Source organism: Pan troglodytes, chromosome 3, assembly GCF_028858775.2.
Source record: "Pan troglodytes isolate AG18354 chromosome 3, NHGRI_mPanTro3-v2.0_pri, whole genome shotgun sequence".
Classification (NCBI taxonomy): domain Eukaryota; kingdom Metazoa; phylum Chordata; class Mammalia; order Primates; family Hominidae; genus Pan; species Pan troglodytes.
In genome coordinates, this window is record NC_072401.2 from 131,068,870 (window position 1) to 131,076,235 (window position 7,366).

General features: G+C 41.4%; 1 pseudogene; it reads left to right on the forward strand.

The window, feature by feature from the left end:
* The first annotated feature begins 1,176 nt into the window (after window positions 1-1,176).
* Window positions 1,177-5,578, forward strand: LOC100613203 (elongation factor 1-gamma-like; annotated as a pseudogene).
* The last annotated feature ends 1,788 nt before the right edge of the window (window positions 5,579-7,366 follow it).

Below are 7,366 nucleotides of genomic sequence, written 5' to 3' on the forward strand. Positions count from 1 at the left end.
ATACATTCATTTTGTAAGATATAAGGAGTAGACCAGAGTGAGGAATGGTTCAAACAATAAAGGATATTGGAAAATATAGACTCATTAAATCTATAGTATGTGTTGCACTATTAGAAAGATGCTGGCTGATGGACTTCCAATGATGGAGATCAATAATCTGATTGGTATTGTTATTATGCACTTTGCCCTTATATTTTCTCTCTTGGCTTCTATGATATTAACAAAATTGAAATTACTCCACCCAGAAGTTATACAAAACTTCCTTTTGAGTGTTTTGAAAACTTTAGAGAAACAGAGTCCATTACTTAACCAGTAAAACTGTTTTTAAAAATAAGTTATAAATCAGAGATAGCATACAGATATGATAATAAAAGAGGTAGATTTTATGAAGCCACATTTAGTATGCATGGCTACAGCAACTTGAATTATTCATTGTCTCTTAAGGATATATTTTGATGGATGGAAAGGCAATATTGATCAGTGGGTAGAAGGTGAGGCCCTGACCTCTATCCTGTAAGGTGGTATCAATTAACTAGATATCAACTGCAGCCTTGAGTAAAGTACACAGAGATTCCTCAAAACAGAAAAAAAAAAAAAAAATCTAATCCCAGCAATGCAAAGGATATGAGATAAAAGTTACATTATATCTAAGGAGTCACTAGGAGAGAATTATAATAAAGGCACATCTGATCAGGAAAGCAGTGGCTCTGTCAATTTCTACATTTAAAAAGGCCCATCCACTGGCTCATAAAAAGCTTCAGAGGGGAATTTTACACAATACAAATTTATTACCAACCCAACTGTACCGTGGCCTAACATTCAACAGAGTGGATATGTCAGTTCTAGATTTGTCAGGTGGCTGAGGAAACTATTTTAGTCAACATAGTGGAAGTACCATTGTATAAAGACAGACCATTTTTTCTATATTTGAAGTTTTCAAAGAAGTTTAAGTGCTTTATCACTTAGCATTTATGTATTTTGTTAATGAGAACCAAAAATTTAACTCTTTGGTTAAATTATTAGTAATTGTGGCACCCTAAGGGTTAAAAGAAAATTAAAAATGGGCTTAGCTGGCAGGAACAGAAACAGGGATAGAGGACAGCGAATGTTCTGAGAAACTGGGCCAACTGTAAATGGCTCACTTGCAACCAAACATTAAACCCAAGTGCTCAGCTCATGGCCCACCTGTGCCGGGTCCATCCTGCAGACCCTGGTGGAGAGAAGGATGAAAGGAGTACTCAGACACAGGTATGCAGTGTAACAGCAGCTAGGGGGCTGCTGGCACTAGTGGCTGAAGAAAAGAGCAACCTCGAACAGCTGGAGCTGCTTATTCAATACACACATAATGCTGAAAGCCTGGAGCAAACACAATCTGTGGGTAATTAACATTATTGTTGCCCCTTTCAGAGAGCAGTCACACACGTGGATGATCAAAGGTCATTTCCTGGACAACAAAAGTAAACAAGCCTATTTAAGATAAATCCCCCTACACTCCCTTGTACCTATTCCTCACCCTCTGCCTCAGGGTAGGAGAACAGCTGCCTTCAGCTTATTCTCCCCCAAAGCTATGCAGAGTCTTCCAACCTTTCAGAAGGCCTGCTCCTTTCCCTATAGCTTCTCCCACCACTCTGACTGATCCCCCACACACCTGCACCCAAGCATCCTGTTTCAAGCATTTAGCCCAAGCAGCATGACCCTTTAAAAACTCCTCTAGTCTCCACTTCATCGCAGACCTTCCCTCTGCTGTTTTGCCCATTGCTCTCTTGCAATATATCTCCCCTTTCTCTAATATATCTGCCTTTCTAAACTTATGACTGTCTTGGTAAATTCTTTTACTGCCCATGCTGGCCTCAGGCAGTCATTGACCATGACATTTTGGTAGCCCGTACAGGGAACCTCTCTCTCTACAGGAGACTCTCTCCCCTCTTCCTTTCTGTCTTCCCACTCAGGATCCTCTGTGGACAGCACCCAAGATGGAAACAACTGACAGTCTATGGCCAGGGCTATACTCTGGTGAAACTGAAAGGTGTCTGCATGGAAGTGTCTGACTACCACCATCCACTCAGGTGAGGGACCTAAGTTCATTTTCTTTTTTCAGACTTCCAGCAGCCGACCTCTAGTAGTGCTCTGGTAACTAGTGGTATCTGTCCAGGGCAGCTCCCTTGTGTTGCCTGAAGGCCAAAGGGCAAACATCTGGCTGCCTTCCAGAAGGGAAAAAGGTTGTTTCCTATCCTTTCTGGTCAGAGGTCTCCAATCCCTGCATGTTGCAGAATTAGCAGCAGCGGCTCCTCTAGGGCAAATCCACACACATTTTGGGTGACATAAACTCTCTCTTCCTCTTACTCTAATTCTCACATAAAGGCAGCCAGACCTCCAGCTCCAAATGTTCCCAAATCAGGTGATCGCCAGTGGCCTCAGAGTGATGAATCTCCCCATTCCCATCCCTTCTCCTGGGGCTGGTTCCAGGCTGAGTTCTCCCTTCACCTTCATACCTCCTGCCTGGACAGGCCATCTAGTGTAAGGTCCCAGCGGTATTGTCCCCAGTGCTGGGAGGTCTTTCCAAATAGGTGCAATACCCCTCTAGGAAGGACATCTCAGAAGTACCCCAGTGGACTTGAATGGTATCCTTTCCCCTGTCAGGATGCCTTGAGAGAAAGTATGCTTCATGTCCCCAGCAGATATCAGCCTCCAGTGGCTCATCATTTTCCAGTCCCAGCATGGGGCAAACTTTGTGTATTCCTTCCAACTCACCTCTGTGTTGCATCCTAAAACATTGGGACAAATTTCACCCTCAGACTCTCAAGAAGAATTGCCTAATTTTCTTGTGTAATGTGGTTTGGCCTGTTGATAAACTCTCAGATCAATTAGCCTAGACTCGAATGGGACTTTGGATTTTAATACTTTTTGCAACTCAATCTGTGTTGTCAAAATTCCTCCAAATGGCCTGAGGTTCCTTTTATCCAGGCTTTTATGTCCCTGGGGTTGGGACCCAGACCTTCAAGGAAACTGTTGAATGTGCCTAGCAAAGTTCTTACCTCTCCTGACTGCAGACATTTTAGATGAACCCTCTTTCATGCTCCCATGGTCAAGATCCTCCCCACCTTCCTCCTCTTCCTCCTCCCCAACAATGTATCTACTCCTATGCCTTTCCCTCCTTCCACTCCACCTTCTATCTCCTTCTCTCTGCCTCTCCCCTACCTGGAACCTTTTTCTCCCCTCACATGCTGGATTGGGAGCCATTTATTATCCCACTTCAGCCCCAGGAAAAGTTTTGCCACTCTGAGAAGTGGCAAACCACTTCTAAAAACAATCAGAGTCCATGTTCCTTTCCCATTTTGGACTTCTATCAGATACAAGGTAAACTTGGCTCCTTTAGGACCAAGGCCAGGACTCTTCTCACTTCATAAAAGAATTCAGAGTAAGTTTTGTTTCCTCTGATCTCATTTTTCTGGACGTTTATATTATCTTTACCAACTGTTGTACTCATGAGGAAAGGTCCCACATTTTGTCTCTAGCTCAATGGTGGAAAGATGAAGTTCATGACCAGAGCCCTTAGGATTCTGGCTTGGGGAGAACAGCAGTTCCTGATGTTGATTCTAGATGGACCTACCAAGAGAGAAACACTGGCAGGGAATGCCATAATCATATAATTACTTGTTTAACTGAAGGCATGAAAAAGGCTGCCATAAAACTGGTCAACTAAGCCGAACTAAGAGAGGTAACACAGAGGTCAAATGAAAAGCTAGCTCTATTTCACTCCAAGCTGGCTGGAGCCAAGAGAAAATATACTAATGTGGACCCCAAAAGCCCAAAAAGCCTAGCTATTTTGAGTGTTTTTGTTTGTTTGTTTGTTTGTTTGTTTTATCAGCCAGGCCTCTCCAAATATTAGACACGAACTCCAGAAACTAGACCAAAGACCACAAACACCATTTTCCCATCTTGCTGGATGTGGTTCTTCAGGGTCTTTAATAATGGGAGGAAATATCACAGTCTGAATGGGATAGAAAATATCGAGAAAGAGATGAGTGGCGGCTCACTACCTGGCTGCTGCCATTGCAAACTCTCTGCCCGTATTAAGGGCCCCTGGCCAGCCATCAGCGTGGAGCCTTATGGGCACTAAAGAGTTCACTATCTGCTATTGCTGTAATCAGCCAGGGCATATCAGCCAGAACTGCCAAAAGCCTCCTCAACCATCTCTTATTTACTGCAAATAAGTGGGGCATTGGAAATAGATTGCCTCTCTCTTCCTCGTGTAGAAAGGTCATCCCACAACTAGCAACCCAGTTTGGGAGCACAGCAATGGCAAATGCCCCTAACTCTGTTCCTCAACTGTGAGGAAGCTGATGGAACTGAGAAAGCAGAAAGAGATGACTGATGGGGCTCAGAGGCCGTCCAGGCCCCTGTATTTATTCGCAATAGCAGCCCCAAATTTATTCGCAAATTTCTTGCCAGCAAGGTTCCAGCACTTGAGAGTGACGATGGATTTTGTGTGTTTGAAAGCAATGCCATTGCTACTATGTGAGCAATGAGGAACGGTGGGGAAGGACTCCATAGGCAGCAGCCCAGGTGGTGCAGTGGGTGAGCTCTCTTGATAGCAATGCAGTGTCCCCAGCCAGTATCTCAGTGTTTCCCACCTTGGGCATCATGCACCACAACAAACAGGCTACTGAGAATGCAAAGGCAGAGGTGAGGTGAATTTTGGGGCTGCTGGATGCTCACCTGAAGACGAGGACTCTTCGTCTGGCTGACATAGTAGTTTTCTGCACCCTGTTGTGGCTCTATAAGCAGGTTCTGGAGCCTTCTTCCTGCCAGGCCTTTCCCAATACCAACTGCTGGTTCCTCACCTGCATTAACCAGCCCCAGTTCAGGGCTGTCTTAGGGAAGGTGAAACTGTCTGTGAACATGACCCAGTTTGATGCTAAAAAGCTTGCAGAAAGCCAGCCTGAAAAAGACACCCCATGGAAAGGGAAAGGTTCACGGGAAAATAAGCAGCAGCCCCAAGCTGAGCGGAAGGAGGAGAAAAAGGCAGCTGCCCCTGCTCCTGAGGAGGAGATGGACGAATGTGAGCAGGTGCTGGCTGCTGAGCTCAAGGTCAAAGACCTCTTCGCTTACTTGCTCAAGAGTACCTTTGTGTTGGATGAATTTAAGCGCAAGTACTCCAACGAGGACACGCTCTCTGTGGTGCTGCCCTATTTCTGGGAGCACTTTGATAAGGATGGCTGGTTCCTGTGGTACTCACAATATCGCTTTCCTAAAGAACTCACTCAGACCTTTATACTTGCAATCTCATCACTGGAATGTTCAAGCGACTGGACAAGCTGAGGAAGATGACTTTGCCAGTGTCATCCTCTTTGGAACCAACAACAGTAGCTCTATTTCTGGAGTCTGAGGCTTCTGAGGCCAGGAGCTTGCCTTTCTGCTGAGTCCAGATTGGCAGATGGACTACCAGTCATACACATGGCAAAAACCGGCTCCTGGCAGCGACGAGCCCCAGACCCTGGTTGGAGCGTAGTTTTCCTGGGAGGAGGGTTTCCAGAATATGGGCAGAGCCTTCATTCAGGGTGAGATTGTCAAGTGAGTATCTCTTGCCATCTTCTACCTGCCTGCATCTGCCCTTCAGGGTGATGGGAGTCATTAAAGGAAAATGAACACTGAAAAACTAAACTAAACTAAATAATAAAATAAAATAGGGATGGTCAACAAGAGTCTATTTATGGGATCTCATACTCCATGTTGAAGATTTAAGGAAATATCATATTGTCCTAAGTTGAATTTCTTTTTCTTACTAAAATATACACCCCTTCCCCAGGAATGAAATTCTCTTGTTTTTCTGATGTTTTCCTCAGTCTCTGAAATAGTGTTTGGTATGACCAGATCCCAAAACAGGTGTTCTGAATTGCCAGGAAAATCAAATTAAAAGTTGTTTAAAGGTAAATTGATTTCACATTTCAAAACATTTCAGCTCTACTTTAAGTATGTCAAATGTGTTAGAAAACTAATCTGCAAGGGAAATTTTTTTATTTTCTTAAAATTGAACACATATGACAGGAATTATCTTTCACTAAGTCAGTAATAATTTTAACAATAATAACTGACTTACGTGTTTTTAAACACCTTTTTCACCCAAATTTTTTAAAAAGTTAAAAAGAGATGTTTATTTTCTCTATTTTTAAAAAAACTTTCTAATAAATTGTGACTGAATGAGAGAATTTTAGCTTTTCCAGTGAGGAACAAGCACTGAATGTCAAAAATTAACTGCGGATGTTCTAGAAGTGTTGCTGGATCTAAGCCTGGCCTCTTCAAATGGTAATATTGATCATTTCCTCTGGAATACAGGTAGAGCTAATTACAAATTAGTCAAAATGATTAACTTCTGCATTCCTCAGCCTGTGAATTACTTTAAAAGATGTCAATGAAAAGCCCAAGGAGACTATTGTTGTTAAGATTTTATTTGAAGCCAAAAAATGCACAGAAAGTTAAAAACTATTAACTCGTCATTTACATTAGGTGTACCCTAGACCTTAAAGTATAATTTAAAAAGTATATATATATAAAAAGAAAGTTAAAAACTAGCAATTTGCTCTTCTAAAATACTTTCTTACTTCTCAGTGTAATAGCATTGGTAATATTCACAGTTTTACTTCATTTTAAGCAAGAGGCATTAATAACATAAAGTTGCTACTAGAAATAAAATTTGTTATTTTAAATATCAATATATGGAACCATATGTTGACATTTTCTGAAACTGACTTTTCGGAGACATAAACACAGTTCAAATCAGCACAAGTTGTTTTTCATTAGTTATATATACAAAATATATATTATTTATTATTATTTAATTTATTATTATTAAATGATAATAAATTATATTAATAATAAATATTGTTTTTTATTATTATTAGTTATATATATGTAATTTCAGCTGATAAATTAATGGACACGTATCCTAAATCAGTGGTCCTCAACGTTTGCAAATTTATGGGCCCCATTCTAGAGCTAGTCAATTAGAAACTCACAGGTCTAGGCTAGCAATCTTGTTTTAAACTAGCCTTCCAAGTGATTCTTATCCATGTTCAAGATAGAAAAGTATTGTCCTAAACCAACATTGCTGAGGAAAACCTACTGTTAAAGATAGCACTGTAGTACTTCCCAAATCTGAAACATTGAAGAATGTTTCCATAAAACCAAATGTCTATAATACTTTCAAAATAAATATAAGAGTTTTTGTTTTCAGGGTCAGTGAAGTAAACGCAAATCTTGGTTTTCATTACTCATACACAAGAAGCCAATTGTAGGGGAACCGTCTGGGGAACTGAAAGAAACCTTTAGGGATATGATTTGGTAATTTGGTTTTTTAATTATTCAT